Raw genomic sequence first — 16,815 nt, forward strand, 5'->3', positions numbered from 1 at the left:
CCAATGAATATTCATGGTTGATTTCCTTTAAAATTGACTGGTTTGATCTCCTTACTGTCCAAGGGACTCTCAAGAGTCTTCTTTAGCATCACCATTCAAAAGCATCAATTCTTTGGCACTAAACTTTCTTTATTGTCCAACTCTCACAACTGCACATGGCTACTGGAAAAACCATAGCTTTGATTATATGGACCTTTGTAGGCCAAGTGATATCTCTGCTTTTTAATACACTGTCTAGGTTTGTCATAGCTTTTCTTACAAGGAGCAAGTGTCTTTTAATTTCATGGTTGCAATCACTGTCCACAGTGCTTTTGGAGCCCAAGAAAATAAAGTTTGTCACTGTTTACAGATTTTCCCCATCTATTTGCCATGAAGTGATGGGACCAGATGACATGATCTTCATTTTCTGAATGCTGAGTTTTAAGCCAGCTTTTTCACTCTCCTCTTTCACCTTCATCAAAAAACTCTTCAGTTCTTTTTCACTTTCTGCCATAAGGGTGGTGTCATCTGCATATCTGAGGTTATTGATATTTCCCCTGGCAATCTTGATTCCAGCTTGTGATTCATTCAGCTCAGCATTTTGCATGATGTACTCTGCATAGAGGTTAAATAAGTAGGGTGACGGTACACAACCTTGACGTACTCCTTTCCCAATTTTAGACCAGTCCGTTGCTCCATGCCCAGTTCTAAATGTTGCATCTTGACCTGCATACAAGTTTCTCAAAAGGTAGGTAAGGTGGTCTGGTATTCCCATCTTTTGAAAAATTTTCCACAGTTTGTTGTGATCCACCCAGTCAAAGGCTTTAGCATTATCAATGAAGCAGAACTAGATGTTTTTCTGGAATCCTCTTAATTTTTCTATGATCCAATGGATGTTGGCATATTGATCTCTAGTTCCTCTGCCTTTTCCAAATCCAGCTTATACATCTGGTAGTTTTTGGTTCTTGGTTCATGTGCTATTGAAGCCTAGTTTGAAAGATTTTGAGCGTTACCTTGCTATCATGTTAAATGAGCGCAATTGTATGGTAGTTTCTGCATTCTCTGACATTATCCTTCTTTGGGATTGTAATGCAAACTGACCTTTTTCCAATACTGTGGCCATTACTGTGTTTTGCAACATTACTGGAGTATTGAGGCCAGCAGTTTAACAATATCACCTTTTAGGATTTGAAATAGCTCAGCTGGAATTCCATCACCTCCACTAGTTATGTTCATAGTAATGCTTCCTAAGGCCCACTTGACTTCACTCTCCAGTATGTCTGGCTCTAGAGGAATGATCATGCCATCATGGTTATCTGTTATTAAGACCTCTATTGTACAGTTCTTCTGTGTATTCTTCCCACCTCTTCTTAATGTCTTCTGCTTCTGTTAGGTCCATATCATTTCTGTCCTTTATTATGCCTATCTTTGCATGAAATGTTTCCTTGGTATTTCTAATTTTCTTGAAGAGATCTCTAGTCTTTCCAATTCTATTGTTTTCTTCTATTGTTTTCCAAGTCTATGTCCCAATCACTAATGCCAAAGAACCTGAAGTTGAATGTTTCTCTGAAGACCTACAAGATATTCTATAACTAACACCAAAAAAGATGTCCTTTTCATCATAGGGATTGGAATGCAAAAGTAGGAAGTCAAAAGACACCTGGAGTAATAGGCAAGTCTGGCCTTGGAATACAAAAGGAAGTTGGGCAAAGGCTAACAGAGATTTTCAAGAGAACCCACTGATCATAGCATACACCATCTTCCAGCAACGCGAGTCAACTCTACACATGGTCATCATCAGATGCTCATGTCAATACTGAAATCAGGTTGATTATATTCTTTGCAGGGAAAGATGGAGAAACCTTATACAGTCAACAAAGACAAGACCTGGACCTGACTGTGGCTGAAATCATAAACTCCTTATTGCAAAATTCAGACTTAAATTGAAGAAGTAGGGAAAACCACTAGGACATTCAGGTATAACCTAAATCAAATTCCTTTTGATTATTCAGTGGGAGTGACAAATAGATTCAATGGATTACATTTGATAGAGTGCCTGAAGAAATATGGATGGAGGTTCATCACACTGTACAGGAGGCAGTAATCAAAACCAACCCAAAGGAAAACAAATGGAAGAAAGCACAATGGTTGCCTGAAAAGGCCTGGCAAATAGTTGAGAAAAGAAGATAAGCAAAATGCAAAGGAGAAAGAGAAAGATATACTCCACTGAATGCAGAGTTCCAAAGAATAGCAAGCAGAGATAAGAAAGCCTTCTTAAGTAAACAATGCAACTCTATTCTAGTTTTGTTTAAAAACCAGATCTTTTGCCCCCCATGCCAGAGTTCATGTTGCCCACATTCCCCCTCCCCTCACTAGAGATGTCTAGTTACTCTCAGAAGGCTGAGGAGAAGGGAGCTAAAGACATTTGAAGTTACAGAAGAGTAGAGGGAGTAAATATTTCAGAGTTGACATGAATAAATCTACAGTCCTGACTGGTTTCTTAATACAAAGTATGATCTGTGCAGATTCTAAAAGCAGTAATCCTGATAAAGTTATAAATCATAATAATAAGAGACTCATTTTTCCACCCTGGAAGTACATTTGAATCTTGTAGATCAGAAACCTGAAATCTATAGAAATACATGAAGAATAAGATTTAGGAATGAGTGGACAAGCCAAATATTTTCAAGAGGAAATGAGAAATAACATATTATAAAAGTGGTGATAACAGAGAAACATAAAGTAAGTGACTTGGCATTGCTCTTAGATGGAAATGGAAGTTCTACACATGGCAGAATTTGGCAGCTACTGAAACATTGTCTTATTTCTCAAGCTGATTTTAGATAAAAAGCAATAAAATTATTCATACTGTTAAGTCCACACTGTAACTTACTGGGGCAAAAGGTTAATGTTTATAAAAGTGAAAAAGAGGCTATATATAATATAGAGGTGTGTACTTTTCATAAAAATTTCCTTCATTTATAGCAGAAAGCAGAGCCCTCTCTTTCATTAACTCACTGGAATAGCTTTTACTAAAAATTGAAGTGGCAACTATCCACATCCCAGTAATCTCTAATACAGATTTATAAGGTGAGGTATAATGTTTGATTCAAGAAGTTTTTGTCCTCTTTTTAAAAAGTTTTGACAGTCCATATGTTATTCAGATTTCTTTAGTTTTTATTTAATATCTTTTTTTCCGTTCCAGCATCCCAACTAGAATATCACATTCAGTTCAGTCCCTCAGTTGTGTCCAACTCTTTGCAATCCCATGGACTGCAGCACACCAGGCTTCCCTGTCCATCACCAAATCCCAGAGCTTGCTCAAACTCATGTCCATCGAGTCAGTGATGCCATCCAACTGTCTCATTCTCTGTCATCCCCTTTTCCTCCTGGCTTCAACCTTTCTCAGCATCAGGGTTTTTTTTCTAAAGAGTCAGTCCTTCACATCAGGTGGCCAAAGTATTGGAGCTTCAGCTTCAGCAGTCGTCATATCACCTTGGGATTCTCTTCTTGCCTTTGTTATTGCTGAGCATAAAATCCTTCTCTGCTGCTTAAATTATTCTCAAATGTTCTTAACTGGAATAAGGAAGATAAACATAGATAAAATGTGTGAAGATCAGGGTGACAAGAACAAAATTACTTATATTTTATATTTGTATTACATCTGCCTCACTAATTCAGTGCCTTGGCTTTCGCTTCCTGGTATTTTTAATATGAATTGAATTTACAAATCAATTTCAGTTTCGAGATGCATTACCATCTTGAAACATAAGAGATCACATGTGAGGAGGCTGTGTATATGAGCCAGGAAGTCCCAAATGAGAGTCTTTCTATCTGTGTCATGGAGAAGCAACTTAGCAATGTTCAAGCATTTCACTGAGTCTACCAATTACATTTTAGCCTCTAGGTTCATTCAAAAGCATCACAGGAAAATAGGCAGCTCTTGTAAACATAGCTAACAAGACAGAATTAATACAGTGTATATTAACAACACCTAAAAAACATCATACTTGTGACACAATGTTCAAAGCAAAGACATGCTAATGAAACCACAGAATTAAATGAGGGAATAATTTAATAGAGTTCATTACTATGGGTACATCTAGAATCAATCTAGTATTGCTTGAAATATATATAGATATATGTACTGTTGTTGTTCAGTCACTAAATTGTGTCCAACTCTTTGTGACTTCATGAACTGCAGTATGCCAGGCTTCTCCGTTCTTCACTATCTCCCAAAGTTTGCTCAAATTCGTGTCCATTGCATTGATGATGCCATCCAACCATCTCATCCTCTGTCATCCCCTTATCCTCCTGCCTTCAATCTTTCCCAGAATCAGGGTTTTTTCCAGGATTTTTGCATTAGGTGGTCAATACATACATATATGCATATACATATGCAAATATTCAATGACTTATTTTATACTATATATGAATGATTTTCCAAGGCTCTGACAAAGAAGTGACACAAAGGTGAATGAAACAAGATCTCTATATTTAAAGCAAATTATAATGTAGTAGGAATTTTATACACATGGACACAAGTAATGGACAAGACAATGTTGTGAAAGGAAATTCTGAGTGTGAACTAAGTATGAAAATGGATGTTCTCAATACTCTAAATTAGGTTCTCTGAATAAAAAGGTCAGTGGTAAATTCTACCCTGGCTCAGCACTGAGATTTGAAGAGCAAATCCAGATGGAACAACCCAAAAGTAGCCTACAAGTAAGGGACATTTTGAAGTTACAATATACTGCCTGTGAGGAATGAATGCTGCTTCTTTCATAGATATCACACTGATAAGTATCTACTAAGCATCCCTAATACTTAAAGAGTCTATTAGCTTCCTAATGCAAATGGTAGAAGAAAAAAAAAATTAGCCATTGGTGACAATGTAAGAGAGCAAAGATAGATTTCTTGGTCTCTTAGTTAGAAATATTTCTCATTTTTAGTAGTAGCTGACCTTGTAATAGAGCCAAATAGCTACTGAGTGTCTCCTACTCCATATCAAATATCTAATTAATTTCTCTGTTATTATAGTTGACAAAGAAAAGACTGACTATGAAGAGTAAGCTGTAGTAGTAGTCTCTTTGCACTGACAGTGAAATATAAGATTTTAGTATCTTTGAACTCTGAGTTAATATATATGTATGTTTCCCCAAAACAACAAAATCTGATGAACTTCAAGTAGCAGCACTGGGCAATGTGAAAAACACCATATATCGCAACCCAGGGTAACTGCAGAACCAGTAAGTGTATAGAACTCCATCAGAGAAGCATCATCTCACTGGAGAAAGCACTTCCAGTAACTCCATTGGTTTACTTTCTTTACACTCATTGCACCTCTCCAGGAAGAGGAAATGGAATGGAGATGAAAGTCAAAGCATATTTGTATTTAATCAGGATTGATTTTCCTTATGTAGTCATGGCAAACATAGTTGCAGCTTTATTTAAAATAGCTTCTTTTGTAAATGCAAAATAATAGAATTGAAGGCACCATTCCATTTTATGTAGATAACCAAAGTTTATCTGTTTTATTCTTAAATTCTCACCAAACATAGATTCTATAGGAAAAAAAATGCAGGGAAATGAAAGTGCTGAGAAATAAATGTAAGAGGCCCATGTAGCTCATTCAGAAAAACCTTGAGTTTAGTATGAAACTGAATCTGTCAAACTAAGGTATACCATTAGGTACACTAAATTGTTGCTACAGTTCATTAAATCTTCCTACGAGACACTCTAATGCTATTATATAAAGCTTGTGCGGCCTTTTAAGTGTCCAGAATGATTTTAGTAACCACTACCAACTAAAAATTGTCACTTGCCATCTGGTTCTGTAAGAATGATGTTATTAGCCACTGTGGTCTCTGACCTTCAACATCCCCTGAAAGGAGTTCAGAGTAGAGATCAGGAATAAGGTACTCTCTGCTCTGGGAAAAACTGGCAGAACAGGCCTTCAGGTAGGTAGATATTTTCAGAAGATTTTATGAGCCCAATTTCTTGCATTTCCTCATTTCTAGAAAAGCACTAAAGTCATTAATTGAGTCACCTTGCTGTGACTAGCTGCAAGCCTCTGCTGCAATGTGTGCTTGAGGGCACAGATAGCCCTTCACCAAAATTGTATATATATTGACACCCCCCACCCCCACTTCAGAGCAGTTCCCCAGAGCTATCTGAGAGGCTGTCTCCCAGGCTATAGTCCTCATTTTGCCCCAAATAAAACTTAACTCACAGCTCTCACATTGTGCTTTTTTTCAATTGATACCAATATAATACTAGAGATAAACGATTGTGACCATTGTTACCGACACAAGGCAGAGGAAGAGGAGTAAGAGAGCAGGAAAGGAAAGACTGAACAGGGGAGAAAACAATACTTAACAGTTAACTCACTGCATCCCAATGACTCGGGCACCAGTGGCCCATAAAACAAATACATCTCCTTTGGTGCATAAATAAACTTTCACAAGTCATAGCTACACCTTAGACCTTCATGAAAAGGATCAGTATGGTTCTCCCTGGGAAATACTTGCAACAAATCCTTCTGATTAAGAGTAGCACTGTAGTGTGACCTCATGCAAAGAGTAAGAATAGCACCAATGACCCAACAGATAAATTGGGAAGACGACATGGATAGACACCTATTATGTTTGCAATTTTTAACTTATTTTTTCATTCTGTTGACAGACGTTTAATTGAAGAACAGAGATTTGCCAGGTATGTTGCTAAGCACTGTGGGTGTGAAGGTGAACTTGATGGGTTTCTTATTCTTGAGGAACATCACATCACTTTGTTAGAGATAGAAATGCAAAACTGCAACTTAAAATACAAAGACATTAATGAACCATTGAGAGAAGTCAGGGAAGGGAGGGAGGCCATAAAAAGATTTGTCAAGTAATGAAATGGTCAGTATTAAGAAAGTGGGCAGATGAGAAATGAATTCCAGGTATGAAAGATAGCATAATGAAACACACTGGTTTTAGTGACTATGGTAATAGTTAGTTGTGTTAGATCTTTCTGTGTTCCGCGCTCCTTCTCTGTTTCTGAACAGTTATAGATAAGAAGAAATTCTAGCCATGAAAAGACACGTTGTACATCTAAGTCTTCCTTTCCATTTATAACAGGATCACATGATATTGGTATTAAAAGGGTTGTATTGTAGAAAAGTAATGTTTGAGACTATTCAGAAACCAGTATAGATGTAATCTGGGTCATAATTGTGCCATAAACTTCAAAACAGTAAAAGCGCTTCAGTCTGACAGTACACAATAAAACTGCCCATGTTTAGTCATATTTTTCCAAAGCAAAATTCTAATCCTGGAGATTTTTTGAAAAAAATTTTCTCTGTATACCCATTATATAATTAAGGAATTATTTAATATAACATGTTTTATAAATTGTCAAAAAAAGAGTCAGTGTAACCAATTTTAGAATATTGAAATATGTGTGGCTACTCCTTCCAAAAAAGTGGTTTTATGATTCAAAAAGAAAATGTCTAGATAATTTTGCAAATAATAGTATACCTATTTATGCATAGGTTACATATTAATAATTGAAACCATCTCTCTCTGGATACTTTGCTGGCTCATGTAACTTTATGGTTCCTTGAAGCTGTGATTAATTACTTCTTCCTCCCCCTTCACTTTCAAATATAATTATCTTAAATAGCACTTATTTCTGGTTTTTGTATGCTGTGTTGGAGGATAATGGAAATTCAAGTGGGCTGAAATTTCTATATGAGTCTTTAAGAGACAAAAATAACTTTTAAAATGTGATTTTGTTATTTTTGAGGTCAGAACTTTTATTTCCCTATCCAAAGCTGCACTACTTCAGATTAGTTCTGAAAGCAATATAAAAAAATATCCTTTAGTGTCATTTTCCTTGGACTTCTCCTCTACTCATTGAACTTTTGCAAAAAAGAAAATCACTTATTATGTGTCAGTTTGGAATTATATGCCAGAAATCTTGTGATCTATGGCTCCTCCCATGTTATAGGAGGATTTTTACAATCTTATTCATTAAGAATGGATGCTAAACAGTGTTCTGATGCCTTCAGTAGTTGCTTACTGGTTACCCAATAAAGACATTTCCCACCACCTTTTTTATTAATGATAAAAGTGATGAATATACACCATTATTTTCATTTTTTTATATATATTACAGGTAAATGTGAAGAACTCATTTCTTCATTACATTAAAATCTTTCTAATTTGAACGTGTTTTCTAAGGGTTGACACAATTTTAGGTTTTTGAACCCCAACATGTTCAACCTTGTCTAGATTTCTTGATAAAAATGTCATGTGTTCCTCATGTAGAAGATTAAGTAGCTGTCCATGGGCTTAAAGTCCCAAATACAAGTCTCTCCCCTCCCATCCTGAGTTTCACTATTCATTGGAAAACACGTCCCACCTGTCTGGCTGTTTCCTTAAATATATGCATCTAAATTTCTATATATCATACTTCAATGGTATCTGCTCTTATTTTTCTGTTTTAGACAGTATCTATTGATTTCCCATTATGGAAGATGGGGATATAATTTTTTACTTCTTGTTGCTGTTCAGTCGCTAAGTCGTTTTCAACTCTTTGCAACCCCATGGACTGTAGCATGCCTGAATCCTCTGTGCTCTGCTTTCTTCAGAAGTTTGCTCAAATTCATGTCCACTGAGTCGATGATGCTATCCAACCACCTCTTCTCCTTTTGCCTTCAATGTTTCCCAGCAAACAGGTCTTTTCCAATGAGTTGGCTCTTTGCATCAGGTGGCCAAAGTATTGATGCTTATAATTTTTTATACCACCACCCCAAATAAGTTTCTTTTATTTTTCCACTGAGTTTTATATCATAATTTTGGGTAGGTCACAACCTAAGTTTACCTTATGAAGATTATGTAAATATTATCTGCAACTGAACCAAAAATATGTGATAATTTTATTTCTTTTCTTTACTCCTTTTGTGTTCCAGGAATTAGCAATTGCATCATTTTTTATTTACTCAAGTCTCAGTTCTTTCTATCACTAATCACCAAACTCTCTGCAATAATATGTATCATTTCTTAATATATTCTAAAAAATTTGGAAGTTAATAAGATGTATATTTCCTTTTTCTTAAAGATATTCCTCCTGAAGCCCTCTGTCCTCTTGATGTGGTCTAGTATAAATGATCTTTGTGTCTGCTGCACAGATGTAATCCTGGAATTTCCTTCGTCTCTTTCATGGGTCAGAGCCCTAGTATCCCAGAGCCAGTGCTTTCCACTTCATTTGGTTTCTTCCTTATTTTGATGGAATGATCATGATTCCTGATAAAGGATTCAGGGGAAATACATTTTCAAGAAATTGCATGTCTAATAAATATTCATTCTATGCTAATCAGTAAATGACAGCATGATTATTTAATAATTCTAGTTTGGGAAATTTTTCCTTCAGAATTGTGAGATTATTGCTTCATGTATTTCTTTTTTTTTTAGTTGAAATATAGTTGATTTTCAATGTTGTTTCAGTTTCAGGTATATAGCAATGTATACCTGCTATATGACTCAGTTACATATACCATTATTATTAACTAAGCTAACTTTCTTTATTTTCTGTTACTTTTACCTAATGCTTCTTTCTCTTCCATAATCCCATTCAGGATACTGCTTTACCTTTTTCAGTCATGTCCTGTTAGGCTCCCCTTGCCTGTCAAAAGTAGATGTTTTTGGGTCTGGTCTCTCAGGTGCAGCCTTGAAATTTGAGGTGACTGTTGGGTCTCAATTCCTTTGCTCCTCAGGATGAAGCTGAGGTTTTGCAGTGCACTCTTGATTGTGGGTTGACACACCAGGGGTGGGAGTTGTAACCAGATTGTATCTCAATCTCTCTTACTTGCTACAGTGTGGGTTTTCCACCCTGGTTTGCCCAATGTGTTTGAGTTGCTCCTTCTAGTTTTGTTTCCTTTCCCCACAGGGAATTGCCTCCCATGTAGCTAAAGATTCAGTGTGCCTGTGGGAGGAGGTGTATTCGGCGTCTTCCTACATCGCTGTCACAAACACAGAACCTGAATTTGAGATTCTTTACAGGCAATTCCTTAAGGGAGGAATGTGCTAGACAACCTGCCCCCCTCCCACCCATCACCTTCAATTTTTTTTTTCATTAATCATACATTTTGAAATAGCTTGTTTTGAAAAGATTCTACAGTCTCTTTCAATTATTTAACTTGGAGTGTCACAAATCTATTTTTATTGTACCTTTAGAAATTTTGCCACTTTATAAGATGTTAAATACATGGTAATAGCCTTTTTTCTTTTTTTCAATTTTAGTTGGGAGGTAGGGAAAGGTACTTGATAAACTAATGCAGAAATTCTGCCTCTCCTTTAAAGCTGTTCTCAGGCAGCTGACTCTAGCCCATTTGATGGTGGATTTAGGGCTCTACCTCCAGGGTTGAAATTTCCTTTAACTTCTCCAATTCCAATAACCTATTCCTCTCTTTTTCTCCAGTCTCCTTTATATCTGCTCAAATCTCATCTCTTCCCATCCTGCTCACTTTATTTCATCTGCTTTAAATCTGGCATTTTGCTAAAAACCATTCTATAGACAAGCATGGTATTTTTCACTAATATAGAGCTGCCCCCAAAGTCTCCAGTTGCCTATGAGTAATAGCCTAGAAGTCATTCAAGAGACATATGGAACTCATAGTTGATATAGTAAAATTACTCTACAGATTCATTGTTACATGGTCTACAATTTGTAGACCAAACCACAAATCTGATCTTATAAATATTCCATTTATCTAAATCATATTTACTACTCAATAGATATCATACACAGAAGAACTATATGAAAAAGATCTTCTTGACCCAGATAACCACAGTGGTGTGATCACTCTCCTAGAGCCAGACATCCTGGAATGTGAAGTCAAGTGCGCTTTAGGAAGCATCACTATGAACAAAGTTAGTAGTGAAGGTGATGGAATTCCAGTTGAGCTATTTCAAATCCTAAAAGATGATGTTGTAAAAGTGCTGCACTCAATATGCCAGCAAATTTGGAAAACAGCAGTGGCCACAGACTAGAAAAGGTCAGTTTTCATTCCAATCCCAAAGAAAGGCAATTCCAAAGAATGTTCAAACTACCACACAATTGCACTCATCTCCCACGCTAGGAAAGTAATGCTCAAAATTCTCCAAGCCAAGCTTCAAGAGTACGTGAACCGTGAACTTCCAGTTGTTCAAGTTGGATTAAAAAAAAAAAAAACCAGAGGAACCAGAGATCAAATTGCTGACATCTGTTGGATCATCGAAAAAGCAAGAGAGTCCCAGAAAAACATCCACTTCTGCTTTATTGACTACACCAAAGCCTCTGACTATGTGGATGACAACAAACTGGAAAATTCTTCAAGAAATGGGAATACCAGACCACCTGACCTGCCTCCTGAGAAATCTGTATGCAGGTCAAGAAGTAACAGTTAGAACTGTACGTGGAACAACAGACTGGTTCCAAATCAGGAAAAGAGTACGTCAAGGCTGTATATTGTCACCCTGCTTATTTAACTTATATGCAGATTACATCATGCAAAATGCCATGCTGGATGAAGCACAAGCTAGAATCAAGAGAAATGTTGATAACCTCAGATATGCAGATGATACCACCCTTATGGCAGAAAGCAAAGAAGAACTAAAGAACTTCTTGATGAAAGTGAAAGAGGAGAGTGAAAAAGTTGACTTAAAGCTCAACATTAAAAAACCCTGATCATGGCATCCAGTCCCATCACTTCATGGCAAATAGATGGAGAAACAATGGAAACAGTAAGAGACTTTATTTTGGGGGGCTCCAAAATCACTGCAGATGGTGACTGCAGTCATGAAATTAAAAGACACTTACTCCTTGTAAGAAAAGCTATGACCAACCTACACAGCATATTAAAAAACAGAGACATTCCTCTGCTAACAAAGGTCCATCTAGTCAAAGCTGTGGTATTTCCAGTAGTCATGTATGGATGTGAGAGTTGGACTCTAAAGAAAGCTGAGTGCTGAAGAACTGATGCATTTGAACTGTGGTGTTGGAGAAGACTCTTGAGAGTCCCTTGGACTGCAAGGAGACCCAACCAGTCCATCCTAAAGGAAATCAGTCCTGAATATTCATTGGAAGGACTAATACTGAAGATGAAACTCCAATACTTTGGCCACCTGATGTGAAGAACTGACTCATTGGAAAAGACCCTAATGCTGGGAAAGATAGAAGGCGGGAGGAGAAGGGGACGACAGAGAATGAAGTGGTTGGATGACATTACCAACTCAATGAACTTGAGTTTGAGCAAACTCTGGGAATTGATGATGGACAGGGAAATCTGGTGTGCTGCAGTCCATGGGGTTGCAGAGTCGGACATGACTGAGTGACTGAACCAAACTGAGAGATCATAAAATAGATAAATTTTTATTTTTAAAGGAAGCAAAAGTTTAGCAATAAGGACAGTTTCTATGAGCAGAGTTTGAGTCTTTATCAAGATTTTAATTGAAGAGCATGAAGTAAATAAATGTATGTCCTAAATAATTCTTTTTATTGTTTTCAATTTAGCCTTTGAGTGGCTAGTTAAATACATGCCTTTTAAGTCTTTTTTTCCTTCAAATCTTCTAGTAAGATAGCAACATTACATTTTTTGTGGATGTTAAATTTTTCTGAAATAATTTCTCTAAGCCAGCAGTTCTGAGGGGGTTTATTGTAATATATGAGCAAAGAAAGGTCCTGACAATAAAACTAAAACTAAATAAGACTTAGGACACCTACATTTATTATTGCATTTCATCATCTTTTTCTAAGATGAATTAGGGTATAGCATTTTATTTCCTCACAATTCCAATTTCATTGGAATATTCATTGAAATGGGAATATTTCAGTATTGTAAAATGGGAAGGCTATTAGTGTTTACGAGATGATGTTTTTCATAAATCACACTTATGAACAAAGAATGAACTGTATAGCACAAATACAAAATATTTGTGCTAGAGACAGATTACTCTAATGCCAACCAACTTCCAAAGTATGCTAGGCTCTTATGGAAACAGTTTTTACTTGCAGATTAATATGTTTTTGTTGGTAAGAAGTCGCATATTGCACAATTTGTTGGGAGCTGCCAGAATTAATTTTATTCTGTAGTATGGAGGTCTGATCCACCAGGGAAGCCACATCAAGGCTATGGTCTTCCCAGTGGTCACATACAGTTGTGAGAGGTGGACCGTAAAGAAGGCAGAATGCCAAAGAATTGATGCCTTCGAACTGTGGTGCTGGAGAGGACTCTTGAGAGTCCCTTGGACAGCAAGAAGATCAAACCAGTCAATCCTAAGAGAAATCAACTTTGAATACTCATTGGAAGGACTGATGCTGAAGTTGAAGCTCCAGTATTTTGGTCACCTGATTCAAACAGCCGACTCTTTGGAAGAGTCCCTGATGCTGGGACTCTTTGAGGGCAGAAAGAGAAGAGGGTATCAGAGGGTGAGATGGCTGGATGGCATCACTGATACAATGGACATGATCTTGGGCAAACTTCAGGAGATGGTGAGGGACAGGGATGCCTGGTGTGCTACTGTCCATGGAGTTGCAAAGAGTTGGACATGACTGGGCGGCTGAACAATAACATTGAAGCAATATACATAGTCTGTTAATGTAGTTAAAATATTTTATCAAAAGGAATTTATACCATTGGGGAACTGTAGTCACTACTTATGAATCTTCTTTATCAAAGGTGACACTATTACAAAAATAGCAAATAAAAAGAAAATTCTAAACCTTGATGACTTGAGAAAGGTACCTTTACTCAGATCAATTCCTTATTCAGAAACCTGGAATTGTTTCACCACTTGACAGCCGCACATATGGCACCATCCTGAATACCAGGTGCAAATATCTTACAATAATGTCACAGAACATTATTATTCAAATTGTTCAATAAATAATTCTACCCTGCAACAGGAAATTACAGTGTAATAAAACCTCAAATATGCCACAGCCTCCCAGAGTCCCTAGGAAGGAAAACTTCCTACTCTAACACCCTGATGAGTCTTTCTATAGAAGAATTCTCTGGGAACCTCTTCTCTGAATTTGCTGTAGTAATCCATAGGTATTGTCCAACAGTGGAACTATTCAGCGTCCCCTTTCCTGTCACTGTGGTTAGGTGGTTAGGTGGTTGCTGTGACACCTGCCCCATTGCTCAGTATGGGCTTTTTTCTGCTGGTCTTCTCTAGGCTCTCTTCTCGAGTAACAAATGTACCACCGTGGTGTAAGATGGAAATAATGGAGGATGCTATGCATGTGCCAGGGCAGGATATGGGGGCATGCAAGATGTATCTCTGTACTTTCTGCTCAGTTTTGCTGTGCATCTAGAAGTGCTTTAAAAGTTATTTATTAATTTAAAGATATATTATTCTGGAAGCAGCAGTTATATAATTTTTAACATCCAACCATAAAATGTTTTCATTATTTTGTTTCTCTGCAGAATACCCACATAGAAAATTCCAGAAAAATGTACACACACATATTATAAAGTCATCTCAGTATCTGTTAGGAATCAGTTCCAGAATATCTCACAGATAATAAAACCCACAAATGCATTATTCCTTCATACATGATACTGTAGTACAGTTGACCTTTCATAACTGTGGATACAGAAACCATGAATACAGACGGACAACGGTATATCCTTTTACTTTACATATATATGTGTGTGTGTGTGTGTGTGTGTGTGTGTGTATAGTTGTTCAGTCATTAAGTCCTGTCTGACTCTGTGACCCCAGAGACTGCAGCGAACCAGGCTTCCCTGTCCTTCATTATCTCCCTGAGTTTGCTCAAACTCGTCCATTGAGTTGATGATGCCATCCAACCATCTCAACCTCTGTTGTCCCCTTCTCCTCCTCCCTCAATCTTTCCCAGCATCAGGGTCTTTGCTAATGAGTCAGTTCTTTGCATCAGGTGGCCAAAATATGGAGCTTCAGCTTCAACATCAGTCCTTCCAATGAATATTCAGGGTTGATTTCCTTTAAAATTGACTGGTTGATCTCCTTGCTGTCCAAGGGATTCTCAAGTGTCTTCTCCAGCACCACAGTTTGAAAGCAACAGTTCTTCAGTGCTCAGCCTTCTTTATGGTCCAACTCTCACATCCATACATGACTACTGGAAAAACCATAGCTTTGACTATATGGGCTTTTGTCAGAAAAGTGGTATCTCCACTTTTTAATATGCAATCTGGGTTTGTCATAGCTTATCTACCAAAGATCAAGCATCTTCTAATTTCATGGCTGCAATCACAGTCCACAGTGATTTGGGAGCCCAAGAAAAGAAAATTTGTCATTGTTTCCACTTTTTCCCTATGTATTTGCCATGAAGTGGTGGGGGAAGATCTTCATTTTTTGAAAGTTGAATTTTAAGACAGCTTTTCCACTCCCCTCTTTCAAACTCATCAAAAGGCTCTATCTCCCAGAGTTTGTTCAAATTCATGTCCATGAGTCAGTGATGCTATCCAACCATCTCATCCTCTGCTACCTTCTTCTCCTTTTACCTTCAATCTTTCCCAGCATCAGGCTCTTTTCTAATGAGTTGGCTCTTTGCATCAGGTGGCCAAAATATTAGAGCTTCAGCTTCAGTGTCAGTCCTTCCAATGAATATTCAACTTTAAATATTATATATGTATTACAGATTGAATTATGTCCACCCAGAAGTCAAAGGATGAAATTCTAACCCCCTCAATGTGACTGTATTTGGAGATAGGTTTTGAAGAAAATAAGTAAAGTTAAATGAAGTTGTAAAATGGAGCCCTAATCCAATAGGACTCTTTTCCTTATCAGGGAAAGAAACACTAGGAAGCGCATATACAGAGAAAAGTTCGTGTTAGCAAGAAGACATCAGTCTGCCAGCCAAAAAGAGAGATTTCATCAGAAACCAATCCTGTAAGCACCTTGATCTTCAAGTTCTAATCTCCAGAACTGTGAGAAAATAAATAAGCCACCCAGTCTGTGGTTTTCTGTTATGGCAGCTCTAGATTAATACTATATACACATCCATCTATATCTATCTATCTTCAAAACATTGCTTCTTAAAGCTATTCAAAGACAATATAGACAATGAAGCTGAAGTGTGAGAAAAAAGTTGGAGTACGAAATCCTGGACAACAGTAATGATTAAAGGGGCATGACTGAAATCAACAAAGGAGTTTTAAAACATACGAGGTCTCTAAAGAGAGTCATGAAGGAAAGAATTGTAAGTATAGGGTGTATTCAATAGTATAAAATTTTGTAGAGAATTCTGTTAGAATAGCAATTAAAAGTAAGTGAAAGAATTTGCAAGTCTAGGGTGGGAGGGTATAGCATATATATAGTAGTGAGTTCAGAGAGGGGATTGAGGCTGTGGAGAATGTAAATATAGATTGCATCTTGTGAAAGTTTAGCAGTGAAGAGAGGCAGGTAAATCATTCTCTTGAAGGTAAATCTGCATCAAAGAAAGGGACCGTTTAGGTTAATGGATTGAAACAGTTTGTAAGCTAGAATAAAGGAAAGAAAGGGGAGGGAAAGTCCAAACATGAGAAAAGGGATGCAAATAATTATCAGAGCGAGTGTGATCCAAGGAAGGATAAATTCAGGAAGGCAGGAAGTTAAACTTATGAAGAAGGGAAAGCATCTCTGAAAAAAGTGTAGTGAAGGGAATTAATTATAAGGGTAGGAAAGAGGAAGGTTGAGAATATAGTATTGATACATAATATTCCTGTGAAGAATGGTTTGAAATGCCAGCTAATGAAAAGCACAATCTTAGATTTTTGTAATTGTACCTGTGCGATATGCTTCCTCTCTGTTCTTCTTGGTCTCAATTGGTGGTTTATTTCCTTTAGGT

Source organism: Cervus elaphus, chromosome 25 (assembly GCF_910594005.1).
Source record: "Cervus elaphus chromosome 25, mCerEla1.1, whole genome shotgun sequence".
In the NCBI taxonomy this organism is placed as follows: Eukaryota; Metazoa; Chordata; class Mammalia; order Artiodactyla; family Cervidae; genus Cervus; species Cervus elaphus.